We start from the raw sequence: 16,666 nt of genomic DNA on the forward strand, positions 1-16,666 counted from the left end.
CGCCATGTGTCCGCAAGCTTCAGAGTTTAGCACACAGGGAACCTGTTCACTAACGCAGCGTTCGTAGCCCTTTTTGAGCGCTTACAGCTTTGTCAGTTGCCTTGTGTCAAAAGAAGACAGAGGGTGGTAGGTGAAGGTTTGCATCGGCTTAAGTTTGCTGTGGCGTGTTCATGTTTTGTTTTCCGGGTGGTGGAGGCCCGTGTTCCATGGAGGTCCTGCTCAAAACCCCATCTAGGAGCACCACAAAATGCCATGAAAATCACATTCAAATAATATAGTGTCGGAATTTGCAAACTGTATTCACGCAGCGGGACAGAACTCCATGCCTGGAACGTTTGTGGAGTTGCCTGAACTTGTAACCTATCGGGCTTTCGGACAAGAGGTCAATCGATTTGCCGCACTTCTATATGTACTAGCATCTTTGTATTTTCAGTTTGCGGTTGGAGGTTGGGTCCTCCGATTTTTGCTGGATGGCTCACTATTTGCCTTTGGTAATTAGGAGAAGTTTGCCTTCAGTGACCGCTCTCTCTCTCTTGCCACAGATGGAAACGGAACTTTAACTCCGGGCTTTTGATTTTGCATGTTATCGGCCTGCTCTGCTTGTTCAACCTGTGTTCCCCAGCAACAGGCATGGCTAAAACAAACAGAGAACACTCTAAGCCAGGGGTGTCCAAACTCTGTCCTGGAGGGCCACTGTCCTGTAGAGTTTCGCTACAACCAGCTCCAGAAGACCCGCCTGGAAGACTCTAGTCTCCCTAGTGAGACCTTGATTAGCTGGTTCAGGTGTGTTTTCATAGTGGTTGGAGCTAAGCTCTGCAGGACAAGGGCCCTCCAGGACCGAGTGTGAACGCCCCTGCTCTAAGCCTACCGCTACGCTTAACCCTAACTTTACCCGCAAGAGGTTTTCCCAAGCCTGTGCAAAAAGTGAGGCGCCGTTTCGCGCTCAAAATTTGGCCTCTGATAAAAACCGCGAACGGGCCCGCAGCAGTTCAACGCAGCTGCCCGGCTAGCTCAGTCGGTAGAGCATGAGACTCTTAATCTCAGGGTCGTGGGTTCGAGCTCCACGTTGGGCGTATCTATTGGCTTTCTCTCAATTCCCAATTGACTCTCAGTTTCCAGCGAGTCTTTTGACCTGTGTGGCACGCACGGCGTTAATTTGTTTGCCACCGCACCCCAGAGGAGCATATGTCACAGGTCTCTGTGGCGCAATAGGTTAGCGCGTTCGGCTGTTAACCGAAAGGTTGGTGGTTCAAGCCCACCCAGGGACGCAGGAAGCTTTTCGCTGCCGTTCCGCCATGTGTCCGCAAGCTTCAGAGTTTAGCACACAGGGAACCTTTTCACTAACGCAGCGTTCGTAGCCCTTTTTGAGCGCTTACAGCTTTGTCAGTTGCCTTGTGTCAAAAGAAGACAGAGGGTGGTAGGTGAAGGTTTGCATCGGCTCAAGTTTGCTGTTCATGTTTTGTTCCGAGCGGTGGAGGCCCGTGTTCCAGGGAGGTCCTGCTCAAAAGCCCCACTAGGAGCACCACAAAATGCCATTAAAATCCTAACTTTACCCGCAAGAGGTTTTCCCAAGCCTGTGCAAAAAGTGAGGCGCCGTTTCGCGCTCAAAATTTGGCCTCTGATAAAAACCGCGAACGGGCCCGCGGCAGTCCAACGCAGCCGCCCGGCTAGCTCAGTCGGTAGAGCATGAGACTCTTAATCTCAGGGTCGTGGGTTCGAGCCCCACGTTGGGCGTATCTATTGGCTTTCTCTCAATTCCCAACGGGCGCTCAGTATCCAGCGATTCTCTTGACCTGTGTGGCACGCACGGCGTTAATTTGTTTGCCACCGCACCCCAGAGGAGCATAGGTCATCGGTCTCTGTGGCGCAATCGGTTAGCGCGTTCGGCTGTTAACCGAAAGGTTGGTGGTTCAAGCCCACCCAGGGACGCAGGAAGCTTTTCGCTGCCGTTCCGCCATGTGTCCGCAAGCTTCAGAGTTTAGCACACAGGGAACCTGTTCACTAACGCAGCGTTCGTAGCCCTTTTTGAGCGCTTACAGCTTTGTCAGTTGCCTTGTGTCAAAAGAAGACAGAGGGTGGTAGGTGAAGGTTTGCATCGGCTCAAGTTTGCTGTTCATGTTTTGTTCCGAGCGGTGGAGGCCCGTGTTCCAGGGAGGTCCTGCTCAAAACCCCCACTAGGAGCACCACAAAATGCCATTAAAATCACATTCAAATAATATAGTGTCAGAATTTGCAAACTGTATTCACGCAGCGGGACAGAGCTGCATGCCTGGAACGTTTGTGGAGTTGCCTGAACTTGTAACCTATCGGGCTTTCGGACAAGAGGTCAATCGATTTGCCGCACTTCTATATGTACTAGCATCTTTGTATTTTCAGTTTGCGGTTGGAGGTTGGGTCCTCCGATTTTTGCTGGATGGCTCACTATTTGCCTTTGGTAATTAGGAGAAGTTTGCCTTCAGTGACCGCTCTCTCTCTCTTGCCACAGATGGAAACGGAACTTTAACTCCGGGCTTTTGATTGTGCATGTTATCGGCCTGCTCTGCTTGTTCAACCTGTGTTCCCCAGCAACAGGCATGGCTAAAACAAACAGAGAACACTCTAAGCCAGGGGTGTCCAAACTCTGTCCTGGAGGGCCACTGTCCTGTAGAGTTTCGCTACAACCAGCTCCAGAAGACCCGCCTGGAAGACTCTAGTCTCCCTGGTGAGACCTTGATTAGCTGGTTCAGGTGTGTTTTCATAGGGGTTGGAGCTAAGCTCTGCAGGACAAGGGCCCTCCAGGACCGAGTGTGAACGCCCCTGCTCTAAGCCTACCGCTACGCTTAACCCTAACTTTACCCTCAAGAGGTTTTCCCAAGCCTGTGCAAAAAGTGAGGCGCCGTTTCGCGCTCAAAATTTGGCCTCTGATAAAAACCGCGAACGGGCCCGCAGCAGTTCAGCGCAGCTGCCCGGCTAGCTCAGTCGGTAGAGCATGAGACTCTTAATCTCAGGGTCGTGGGTTCGAGCCCCACGTTGGGCGTATCTATTGGCTTTCTCTCAATTCCCAACGGGCGCTCAGTTTCCAGCGATTCTCTTGACCTGTGTGGCACGCACGGCGTTAATTTGTTTGCCACCGCACCCCAGAGGAGCATAGGTCATCGGTCTCTGTGGCGCAATCGGTTAGCGTGTTCGGCTGTTAACCGAAAGGTTGGTGGTTCAAGCCCACCCAGGGACGCAGGAAGCTTTTCGCTGCCGTTCCGCCATGTGTCCGCAAGCTTCAGAGTTTAGCACACAGGGAACCTGTTCACTAACGCAGCGTTCGTAGCCCTTTTTGAGCGCTTACAGCTTTGTCAGTTGCCTTGTGTCAAAAGAAGACAGAGGGTGGTAGGTGAAGGTTTGCATCGGCTTAAGTTTGCTGTGGCGTGTTCATGTTTTGTTTTCCGGGTGGTGGAGGCCCGTGTTCCATGGAGGTCCTGCTCAAAACCCCATCTAGGAGCACCACAAAATGCCATGAAAATCACATTCAAATAATATAGTGTCGGAATTTGCAAACTGTATTCACGCAGCGGGACAGAACTCCATGCCTGGAACGTTTGTGGAGTTGCCTGAACTTGTAACCTATCGGGCTTTCGGACAAGAGGTCAATCGATTTGCCGCACTTCTATATGTACTAGCATCTTTGTATTTTCAGTTTGCGGTTGGAGGTTGGGTCCTCCGATTTTTGCTGGATGGCTCACTATTTGCCTTTGGTAATTAGGAGAAGTTTGCCTTCAGTGACCGCTCTCTCTCTCTTGCCACAGATGGAAACGGAACTTTAACTCCGGGCTTTTGATTTTGCATGTTATCGGCCTGCTCTGCTTGTTCAACCTGTGTTCCCCAGCAACAGGCATGGCTAAAACAAACAGAGAACACTCTAAGCCAGGGGTGTCCAAACTCTGTCCTGGAGGGCCACTGTCCTGTAGAGTTTCGCTACAACCAGCTCCAGAAGACCCGCCTGGAAGACTCTAGTCTCCCTAGTGAGACCTTGATTAGCTGGTTCAGGTGTGTTTTCATAGTGGTTGGAGCTAAGCTCTGCAGGACAAGGGCCCTCCAGGACCGAGTGTGAACGCCCCTGCTCTAAGCCTACCGCTACGCTTAACCCTAACTTTACCCGCAAGAGGTTTTCCCAAGCCTGTGCAAAAAGTGAGGCGCCGTTTCGCGCTCAAAATTTGGCCTCTGATAAAAACCGCGAACGGGCCCGCAGCAGTTCAACGCAGCTGCCCGGCTAGCTCAGTCGGTAGAGCATGAGACTCTTAATCTCAGGGTCGTGGGTTCGAGCTCCACGTTGGGCGTATCTATTGGCTTTCTCTCAATTCCCAATTGACTCTCAGTTTCCAGCGAGTCTTTTGACCTGTGTGGCACGCACGGCGTTAATTTGTTTGCCACCGCACCCCAGAGGAGCATATGTCACAGGTCTCTGTGGCGCAATAGGTTAGCGCGTTCGGCTGTTAACCGAAAGGTTGGTGGTTCAAGCCCACCCAGGGACGCAGGAAGCTTTTCGCTGCCGTTCCGCCATGTGTCCGCAAGCTTCAGAGTTTAGCACACAGGGAACCTTTTCACTAACGCAGCGTTCGTAGCCCTTTTTGAGCGCTTACAGCTTTGTCAGTTGCCTTGTGTCAAAAGAAGACAGAGGGTGGTAGGTGAAGGTTTGCATCGGCTCAAGTTTGCTGTTCATGTTTTGTTCCGAGCGGTGGAGGCCCGTGTTCCAGGGAGGTCCTGCTCAAAAGCCCCACTAGGAGCACCACAAAATGCCATTAAAATCCTAACTTTACCCGCAAGAGGTTTTCCCAAGCCTGTGCAAAAAGTGAGGCGCCGTTTCGCGCTCAAAATTTGGCCTCTGATAAAAACCGCGAACGGGCCCGCGGCAGTCCAACGCAGCCGCCCGGCTAGCTCAGTCGGTAGAGCATGAGACTCTTAATCTCAGGGTCGTGGGTTCGAGCCCCACGTTGGGCGTATCTATTGGCTTTCTCTCAATTCCCAACGGGCGCTCAGTATCCAGCGATTCTCTTGACCTGTGTGGCACGCACGGCGTTAATTTGTTTGCCACCGCACCCCAGAGGAGCATAGGTCATCGGTCTCTGTGGCGCAATCGGTTAGCGCGTTCGGCTGTTAACCGAAAGGTTGGTGGTTCAAGCCCACCCAGGGACGCAGGAAGCTTTTCGCTGCCGTTCCGCCATGTGTCCGCAAGCTTCAGAGTTTAGCACACAGGGAACCTGTTCACTAACGCAGCGTTCGTAGCCCTTTTTGAGCGCTTACAGCTTTGTCAGTTGCCTTGTGTCAAAAGAAGACAGAGGGTGGTAGGTGAAGGTTTGCATCGGCTCAAGTTTGCTGTTCATGTTTTGTTCCGAGCGGTGGAGGCCCGTGTTCCAGGGAGGTCCTGCTCAAAACCCCCACTAGGAGCACCACAAAATGCCATTAAAATCACATTCAAATAATATAGTGTCAGAATTTGCAAACTGTATTCACGCAGCGGGACAGAGCTGCATGCCTGGAACGTTTGTGGAGTTGCCTGAACTTGTAACCTATCGGGCTTTCGGACAAGAGGTCAATCGATTTGCCGCACTTCTATATGTACTAGCATCTTTGTATTTTCAGTTTGCGGTTGGAGGTTGGGTCCTCCGATTTTTGCTGGATGGCTCACTATTTGCCTTTGGTAATTAGGAGAAGTTTGCCTTCAGTGACCGCTCTCTCTCTCTTGCCACAGATGGAAACGGAACTTTAACTCCGGGCTTTTGATTGTGCATGTTATCGGCCTGCTCTGCTTGTTCAACCTGTGTTCCCCAGCAACAGGCATGGCTAAAACAAACAGAGAACACTCTAAGCCAGGGGTGTCCAAACTCTGTCCTGGAGGGCCACTGTCCTGTAGAGTTTCGCTACAACCAGCTCCAGAAGACCCGCCTGGAAGACTCTAGTCTCCCTGGTGAGACCTTGATTAGCTGGTTCAGGTGTGTTTTCATAGGGGTTGGAGCTAAGCTCTGCAGGACAAGGGCCCTCCAGGACCGAGTGTGAACGCCCCTGCTCTAAGCCTACCGCTACGCTTAACCCTAACTTTACCCTCAAGAGGTTTTCCCAAGCCTGTGCAAAAAGTGAGGCGCCGTTTCGCGCTCAAAATTTGGCCTCTGATAAAAACCGCGAACGGGCCCGCAGCAGTTCAGCGCAGCTGCCCGGCTAGCTCAGTCGGTAGAGCATGAGACTCTTAATCTCAGGGTCGTGGGTTCGAGCCCCACGTTGGGCGTATCTATTGGCTTTCTCTCAATTCCCAACGGGCGCTCAGTTTCCAGCGATTCTCTTGACCTGTGTGGCACGCACGGCGTTAATTTGTTTGCCACCGCACCCCAGAGGAGCATAGGTCATCGGTCTCTGTGGCGCAATCGGTTAGCGTGTTCGGCTGTTAACCGAAAGGTTGGTGGTTCAAGCCCACCCAGGGACGCAGGAAGCTTTTCGCTGCCGTTCCGCCATGTGTCCGCAAGCTTCAGAGTTTAGCACACAGGGAACCTGTTCACTAACGCAGCGTTCGTAGCCCTTTTTGAGCGCTTACAGCTTTGTCAGTTGCCTTGTGTCAAAAGAAGACAGAGGGTGGTAGGTGAAGGTTTGCATCGGCTTAAGTTTGCTGTGGCGTGTTCATGTTTTGTTTTCCGGGTGGTGGAGGCCCGTGTTCCATGGAGGTCCTGCTCAAAACCCCATCTAGGAGCACCACAAAATGCCATGAAAATCACATTCAAATAATATAGTGTCGGAATTTGCAAACTGTATTCACGCAGCGGGACAGAACTCCATGCCTGGAACGTTTGTGGAGTTGCCTGAACTTGTAACCTATCGGGCTTTCGGACAAGAGGTCAATCGATTTGCCGCACTTCTATATGTACTAGCATCTTTGTATTTTCAGTTTGCGGTTGGAGGTTGGGTCCTCCGATTTTTGCTGGATGGCTCACTATTTGCCTTTGGTAATTAGGAGAAGTTTGCCTTCAGTGACCGCTCTCTCTCTCTTGCCACAGATGGAAACGGAACTTTAACTCCGGGCTTTTGATTGTGCATGTTATCGGCCTGCTCTGCTTGTTCAACCTGTGTTCCCCAGCAACAGGCATGGCTAAAACAAACAGAGAACACTCTAAGCCAGGGGTGTCCAAACTCTGTCCTGGAGGGCCACTGTCCTGTAGAGTTTCGCTACAACCAGCTCCAGAAGACCCGCCTGGAAGACTCTAGTCTCCCTAGTGAGACCTTGATTAGCTGGTTCAGGTGTGTTTTCATAGTGGTTGGAGCTAAGCTCTGCAGGACAAGGGCCCTCCAGGACCGAGTGTGAACGCCCCTGCTCTAAGCCTACCGCTACGCTTAACCCTAACTTTACCCGCAAGAGGTTTTCCCAAGCCTGTGCAAAAAGTGAGGCGCCGTTTCGCGCTCAAAATTTGGCCTCTGATAAAAACCGCGAACGGGCCCGCAGCAGTTCAACGCAGCTGCCCGGCTAGCTCAGTCGGTAGAGCATGAGACTCTTAATCTCAGGGTCGTGGGTTCGAGCTCCACGTTGGGCGTATCTATTGGCTTTCTCTCAATTCCCAATTGACTCTCAGTTTCCAGCGAGTCTTTTGACCTGTGTGGCACGCACGGCGTTAATTTGTTTGCCACCGCACCCCAGAGGAGCATATGTCACAGGTCTCTGTGGCGCAATAGGTTAGCGCGTTCGGCTGTTAACCGAAAGGTTGGTGGTTCAAGCCCACCCAGGGACGCAGGAAGCTTTTCGCTGCCGTTCCGCCATGTGTCCGCAAGCTTCAGAGTTTAGCACACAGGGAACCTGTTCACTAACGCAGCGTTCGTAGCCCTTTTTGAGCGCTTACAGCTTTGTCAGTTGCCTTGTGTCAAAAGAAGACAGAGGGTGGTAGGTGAAGGTTTGCATCGGCTTAAGTTTGCTGTGGCGTGTTCATGTTTTGTTTTCCGGGTGGTGGAGGCCCGTGTTCCATGGAGGTCCTGCTCAAAACCCCATCTAGGAGCACCACAAAATGCCATGAAAATCACATTCAAATAATATAGTGTCGGAATTTGCAAACTGTATTCACGCAGCGGGACAGAACTCCATGCCTGGAACGTTTGTGGAGTTGCCTGAACTTGTAACCTATCGGGCTTTCGGACAAGAGGTCAATCGATTTGCCGCACTTCTATATGTACTAGCATCTTTGTATTTTCAGTTTGCGGTTGGAGGTTGGGTCCTCCGATTTTTGCTGGATGGCTCACTATTTGCCTTTGGTAATTAGGAGAAGTTTGCCTTCAGTGACCGCTCTCTCTCTCTTGCCACAGATGGAAACGGAACTTTAACTCCGGGCTTTTGATTTTGCATGTTATCGGCCTGCTCTGCTTGTTCAACCTGTGTTCCCCAGCAACAGGCATGGCTAAAACAAACAGAGAACACTCTAAGCCAGGGGTGTCCAAACTCTGTCCTGGAGGGCCACTGTCCTGTAGAGTTTCGCTACAACCAGCTCCAGAAGACCCGCCTGGAAGACTCTAGTCTCCCTAGTGAGACCTTGATTAGCTGGTTCAGGTGTGTTTTCATAGTGGTTGGAGCTAAGCTCTGCAGGACAAGGGCCCTCCAGGACCGAGTGTGAACGCCCCTGCTCTAAGCCTACCGCTACGCTTAACCCTAACTTTACCCGCAAGAGGTTTTCCCAAGCCTGTGCAAAAAGTGAGGCGCCGTTTCGCGCTCAAAATTTGGCCTCTGATAAAAACCGCGAACGGGCCCGCAGCAGTTCAACGCAGCTGCCCGGCTAGCTCAGTCGGTAGAGCATGAGACTCTTAATCTCAGGGTCGTGGGTTCGAGCTCCACGTTGGGCGTATCTATTGGCTTTCTCTCAATTCCCAATTGACTCTCAGTTTCCAGCGAGTCTTTTGACCTGTGTGGCACGCACGGCGTTAATTTGTTTGCCACCGCACCCCAGAGGAGCATATGTCACAGGTCTCTGTGGCGCCACTTGGAGCAGGATCGTCTGTCTCCGGCCGTCTCCTCGTCCAATCATAGAGCGTTCTCTCCATTGTGAGAATGGACGAGAGCCAATCATCGAGCGTTCTCTCCATTGTGAGAATGGACGAGAGCCAATCATCGAGCGTTCTCTCCATTGTGAGAATGGACGAGAACCAATCATCGAGTGTTCGCTCCATTGTGAGAATGGACGAGAGCCAATCAGTCTCCTTTGTGAGAATGGACGCGAGCCAATCGCGTTGCAGAACGAGAATGGACGCAGCCACTCAGCGTGCTCCATTCAGAGTCAGAAAAAAAAACAGCGCAGCAGAATAACGGATAACTCAGCAAAGTAAGTAATAAATGTTTTTTTCCTCTCTGTTTTCTGTGTTCTGAACTGGTAATTCGTTACGTTTTCGTCCGTCATTCATCAGTTTTTTGCATTTATAAACCGCGACTTGATAACGATTTATAACGACTTGCCCATAATAAACACCATTTGCCTTTAGTCGTAAGTTACTTATTAAACTCCTATTAGTCGTTTTGAATGGTGAAAAAAGTGTTACATCTGTAGCTGTAACTTAGTCATTCCTTATGAAATTCACCATGGTTTTACTATAGTGAAGTGTAGTAACGTTAACCGTGTTGTGTTTTCGGCAGATCGATTACAACTGTGTAAACACAGTCTATCTACAAATAAAAGTCTGAATGAAAAAAAACAACAACAACAACTTTATACTTGTAGATATAGTCGTTTACTATGGTTTTACTATAGTGAAAGTGTAACAACGTTTTTTTTTTTTTTTTGTCATATCAGTTTTCAACTGTATAAACACAGTTTTGCTATAAATAAAAATATGAATGAAAAAAAAACAACGTGATGCATGTAGATATAATCATTTACCATGATTTTACTATAGTGAAAGTGTAGTAACCATGTTTTAGTGAAAGTGTAGTAACCATGTTTTGTTTTCATGACTTACAATCTAACATATCAAACACCATTTGCCTGTGATTTTTCATATTAAACACCATTTAGTCTTTTTGAAGTTCACTTACTTTGGATGAAAGACAATGTAAAGTTGTAGACATACTAATTTCTTATGAAAATATAATGTTTTGTGTTTGCAGATCGATTACTATTTGTATAAACACAGATACAAGTCCTACAAATAATAATTTCAATGAAAAAGCAATGTAAAAACAATGTAATAGTTGTTGATATAGACATCCCTTTCAAAAAATAACCATGGTTTTACTATACAGAAGTGTAGTTATTGTGTTCTTTTTTTCCAGATTGATTACCATGTTTAACCACAGTTTTTACCTAATTTAAAAATGCATTTAATTTTTTGGGGGAGGATAACACTTTATTTTACATTGTCATTATTACACGCTATATGTAGTTACTATAGAAATAGATAAAATGAGACAAGAGCTGATAAAATGTAAAAACTGTAACTTGAATTCAATGTAAGTCGCTTTGGATAAAAGTCTCTGCTGAATGCATAAATGTAAATGTAAATAACAGTAAATTATGCATAATTGGATGCAACTAACCATAAACCAAAGCAAACACTAATCTTACCCCTACAGTAAGTGCATGTAGTAATTTAATATTCAAATGCCTACATGTATAATTGAAGTGCAACAATAAAGTGTAACCTTGTTTTGCTTTATTTGTAGTAAAATAATATTTAATTGTTGTAATGGGTGCTATTATTTAGTTACTTTGAATATATATAATTGTATCATTAAAAACATCTGTGTAGTTGGCCAGTACTGGCAAAAATGAACATTATTTCCATATTATGTTCAGATGAGCACCAAGCCAAAGAGCCACAAGGCCATGGGTGATGGCGAGTGGATGGCCAGGTTGAGGGCTTTTGCCAGCTCTGGGGTTTGGCCTTCTGGAGGAGGCAATAGACCAGCACCACGGCAGCGGAAGTGGTACGACCTCTACCAGAAGGTAAAGTTACCAGAATCTTATTATATAATATGTAGTATGCAGGTCACAATGGTGCAGACCATTTCAGTAAACAGTAAAATTCTTATTTTTCAGATTGAGAAATGCCCCCTGCAGGCTCATGGGCAGACCACCCTCTTTGGTGGCTCCACAGCTTGCAGTTGTGGATTCCACACCACCAAGGTGATCTATTTAAAAATGACATAATATTGCATCACATATCACAATGCTGTTGTGCTGTTTCACTACATCTTATGCTCTTCTGCTGTTGTTTTCACAGCCTGCCACTGTTACTTCAACACAGGCCACTGCTGCACCTCCACAGTCTGAGGCTTCAGACTCGGCTCCTGCCCCACGGTCATTCCTGAGGCCCCCTCCTTCTTTATCAATGGTGAATATTGTCTTTGTAATTAATGTGTACTTCGAATCATTTTGAATTTGTTTGACATGAATATACAGCCCACCAAGGTCAGAATGATTCTAGCATACTCCTGCAGACTGATCAGACAAGCCATTCACATTTTTACATACACACACACACACACAAAGAACATTATAGACTCCAAGTAAAAGACAAAAAAGGAAAATATAATGTATGCAACTTGCATCTCCTTGCATCATGCTTTGTTTCTCTTTTTAGTTCACTAAATCACGGTTTGGTGGGTCACAGTTGGCTTCACTAAAGCCGAATTTAGTAGATAGGAGGACCCCCAGCCCTTCTCCATCCTCTGTGAGGACCCCCAGCCCTTCTCCTCCCAGCCCCTCGCCTTCTCCATCCTCACACCTCTCTGTGAGGACCCCCAGCCCCTCTCCATCCTCTGTGAGGACACCAATTGTGGCCTCTGTGAGGACCCCCAGCCCTTCTCCATCCTCTGTGAGGACCCCCAGCCCCTCTCCATCCTCTGTGAGGACACCAACTGTGGCCTCTGTGAGGACCCCCAGCCCTTCTCCATCCTCTGTGAGGACCCCCAGCCCATCCCCATCCTCTGGGAGGACTCCATGTATGGCCTCTGTGAGGACCCCCAGCCCTTCTCCATCCTCTGTGAGGACACCAACTGTGGCTGCTGGGAGGACCCCGAGCCCAGCCCCATCCTCATTGCAGACCCACATTCCTGCTCCATTCTCTGTGAGTATATTAGCACCAATTTATTGGACAGACTGTGGTGTATATTAGTGCAGCCTATATTTATGCAAAAATCTAATTGTCATCCAAACAGGAGGAGCCTGGAAGAGTCCAGCAAGCCCCTGCTGAGGCCTCAGCTTCATTCTGGCTGCCAGGTGAATTAGGCAAGACCATCCCTGTGCAGGACCAGGGGTGGATTGCCAACACCTTATTTCACTCTGGCAAGCTGCGACCAGATTTGAAGCTGTGGTATGAGCCTCCCGTCCCGGCCCTCATTTACCACCAGACACCAACACCTGACCGGTTCTTCACCCATCGGCTGATGGTGTGGATGCCCTACCACCTGTGGAAGGTGAAGGTTTTCTGTCCTTGTGGCAAGAACCTGACGGGTTATGGTGTCCACAAGAGGGCCAGGAAGGTCCTGGACATCGACAGGTACTACCTGATGGTAACAGAGACACTCAGGTGCACTGTGTGTTCTCTGAACTATCTGTCAACAAGCCAGACTGTCCGGGACCAGCTTGACCTGCCGCACCAGAAAATGTTCCGGCTGATCCTGACCCGCAAGTGAGTAAAGTAGTCTAAAGATGGTTATTGTGAAGACTTAAACCACTGAAATGTCCCCCCTAATGAACATGTAAATAATCACAGCAACAATGTGCTTTTCAGGTATGCCTGTGACATTCGTGTTATTAGGCTGCTTCGGGACCGGACACTGGGCAACAGTCCAGCTCGATTGGTGCGGCAGTTGAAAGAGAACCATGGGGAGGAATGGCTGAATCGGTTGGCACACTATCTTGGGGAGTGTGCTGACTTTGTCAATCGACCCAGCCTCAATACGGTGGTCTGCCAGGAGCCTCCAGAGCCAATCGACATCCCCACCAGTCGTTGGCTGCTGTCAGTATACGGTAGGGATATCCTCTCCAGAATTGGACATATAAAGGCCAGCATCACATCCATCTTTGGCAATATCTTAAAGATGGATTCCACAAAAAAGGTAAAAATTTTTTTGACTCTGTTACGCTCTGTAATGTTCATAAATACCATCAGATAGACATTCATATTATTGTCATTGCAAACGTTACATGACAAATGTTTACAAATATTACATTTGTAAATTCCAGATCACAAAGAAGCTGGCTGGCCATGGACGGGGGACAGCACTCTGGGTAACCTCCATTGGAAATGAGGTTGGCCAGATAGTGACCAGTGTGCTGTCAGTGCAAGAGGGGCCGGGACTGGACAGGATGGTGGCCGGTGTAATGGAGCGGTACCGCAAGGCTGCCATTCCACCCCCAGTGCTGCTTTATGTTGACTGTGGCTGCTGCGTGAGTGAGGGAGCAACAAGCAAGCTGCAGACCAGGTTCGGGGAGTGGCCAGACCTTCACATAAGACTGGACATCTGGCACTTTATGAGGAGGATGGCCGTGGGCTGCACCACCGATGCCCATCCCCTCTACCCCACTTTAATGGGATGCTTGTCTGCCTGCATCTTTGAGTGGGATGCTGGAGACCTCTGCCTGTTGCGGCAGGCAAAGAGGAAACAGCTGATGCAGGAGGGTGTGCCAGCTCTTACTGACATCCTGGTGGACAGGAGCATCAGTAAAAAGGAGCTGAGCCTTTACTGCCGCAGGAGGACACAAGGTGAGGAGGCCACCATACGCCTCATTGAAAGGCTGCTGCAGGAGCTGAGAGGGGCAAATGGGAGGGACCTTATGGGTGTGCCTCTGCTGGATGAGGTGCGCATGGAGCACATCTGGCGTGTGCAGAAACGCCACGTCAGGTGTATCCAGGACGTGCCGGGTGTGCCTCTCTACACTGAGGTAGGCACCACCACAAAGGCAGGGGTCACCCTGACCAGGTACCGCTGTGCCAGAGGCTCCACATCCCTGGAGTCTTTCCACTGCCACCTAAACAGGTTCATTCCAGGTTGGTGTCTCACATGTATGATGTTTTAAATAATTTCAATTTATGTTATTCAGATTGAAAGGCTTGTCATTTTTATTGGTATATATATATATATATATATTTCTTCTTCTAGGAACCAGTGCAAATGCACTGAACTTTCAGCTGTACCTGCTGGAAGGTTTGAATAGGTGGAATCAGGATCGGGCAGCTGCATCAGTGACCAGCAAGCCAGCGTCCCTTCTCACCTACTCCGGGGATATGGCCCACTGCGTCAACACCAACAGCCTGAAGGTGTTTGGTCGGCCTTTTGTGCCAACTTTCAGGCCACCAGGCAGATACACTGGTATGTCATCTCCTTATCTGGTTACATAATACTTTTGGTTTGTGGGTTCTGAGTCTTTCCTTTTATCATGCTCATCACCAAACCCAACCATGGAAGTCTGATTAAAGTTGCATTCTATCTGTATGGAATGCTTGAATTAGAATTAGTCATGTGTGTACAGTATTCGTCACACGTTTGAACACATTACTGTTTTTAATGTTTTTGAAAGAAGTGTCTTATGCTCATTAAGGCTTATTTAATCAAAAATATCAATATATATCTAATAATATAATAATTATATATTATTATAAAATATATATATATATCAAACAGAAATATCATTTGTGCTGCCTAATCTATCTATCTATCCATCCATCCATCCATCCCTCTCTCTCTCTCTCTCTCTCTCTCTATATATATATATATATATATATATATATTTGATTTTTGTTTTTAAACTATGATACGTTTTTCAGGATTCATTGATGAATAAAAAGTTAAGAACAACAGCATTTATCTAACATCCTTGCTGAATAACAGTATTAATTTCTTAAAAAAAAAAAAAGAACGAAAAAACTGACTAACCTTTGAACAGTAATGCAGGCCTATATTGTTACGGACGATTTTCTATTTGATAGCTAATGCTGTTCTTTATTTAACTTTTTATTTATCAATAAATCCTGAAAAAAGTATCACATATTATATAAAAACAGAAATTAAGCAGCACAACTGTTTCCAACTTTGGTAATAAATCAGCAAATTAGAATGATTTCTGAAGGATCATGTGACACTGAGGACTGGAGTAATGATGCTTAAAATTCAGCTTTGATCACAGAATTAATTCCATTTTAAGGTATATTAAAATAGAAAAGTTATTTTAAACTATAATAACATTTCTCAATATTTCTGTTGTTTTCTTTATGTTTTTATAAAATAAATGCAGGATTGATGAGCGTAAGAATGTGTCCAAATTTTTGACTGGTCCTGTATGTGTGTGTATGTGTCCTTTTATTTATTTTTTCATAGGAGAGCTGCTTGGTGTTGACTACCTGCTGAGTCAGACTGGACAGCCCCTGGTAGTGGACCCCGACTCAGAAGAGACAGAGAACATGCTGGAGGATGTGGATGAGGGCGAGGATGAAGAAGACGAGGGCTTCGGGGAAGACCAAACACATGATATTACTGTGTCAAGTCTTACCGATGACCCAAGCTTCTCTGCCTCCTCCATTCAGCCTGCTGCCACCTCCACTCTGGCTGCTGCCTCCTCCATCCAGCCTGCTGCCTCCTCCATCCAGCCTGGTGCCCCCTCTGCCCAGCCTGGTGCCCCCTCTGCCCAGCCTGCTGCCTCTTCCATCCAGCCTGCTGCCTCCTCCATCCAGCCTGGTGCCCCCTCTGCCCAGCCTGCTGCCTCCTCCACCCAGCCTGTTGCCTCCTCCATCCAGCCTGCTGCCTCCTCCATCCAGCCTGTTGCCTCCTCCACATTGGCTGCTGCTTCCTCCATCCAGCCTGCGTCCTCATTCACCTTGGCTGCTAGCTCCTCCACGCCAGGTGCATCAGCATCTCCTGACGAGTCTGTGGTATGTAATTCTGAAGTTGACGCTTGTCAATAAAAAAAGACATATAGAAATATGTATATATGTTTTTTGTGTCACTTAACTGTCCTCATAATTTTGCTCATTTCTCTTTTTTTTCAGGCTTTGGATAGTGCTGGTGTGCCAGGCATGGACAGAGTCGACAGCCTGGCAGAGTATCTGGTGGAGCTAAGGAATCAGCCCTCTCTGGCCCTCACCAACCAGCAGGTCAGGAACATTCAAGTTTCTCTACTTTCCCTGCTTCACTTGTCATATGTTAACACTTGCACATGTTTTGTTTTCTCATTTGCCATGTATTAAATGCTCTCTCTGCTTAGGTGAGCAATATAGTTGCTCTTTGGCAGAACCTGCTGGACTATGATAAGCAGAGGGTGGTGTTTGCTGCCAGACACCAGAGCAGACTGGACACAGGGAGGTTCAGATCCCCCAAGAAGAGGCAGGAGTTCACTCCAGGGGTGGAGAGTGTGAAGAGGCACGCACTTACCACCACTGCCCCACTTGCCCAGTGGCCAGATTGTTGTCGCCTGATAGAGACCATTTTTGTCAAGCTCTGTGCCATCCATAGGAGTCCTAAGAAGAAGGGGATTGGCACAGTGTCTAAATGGGTCCTCATCTTGGAGGACTACAGGAAAATCAGGCGGCGCATTCTGGCCAATGCTGCTGTTATGCAGCAGACCACCCTGCAGCTGGTGGATGTGAGCCACACCACACTGGTTCAGTGGCACAACAGGACAGTGAAAAGGCAGGACAGTGCAGTACTGATGCAAGGGCTGCAACTGCCTAGCCGCTTGTCTGTGGC

The sequence above is a fragment of the Barbus barbus genome (assembly GCF_936440315.1).
Source record: "Barbus barbus genome assembly, chromosome: 4".
Lineage (NCBI taxonomy): Eukaryota > Metazoa > Chordata > Actinopteri > Cypriniformes > Cyprinidae > Barbus > Barbus barbus.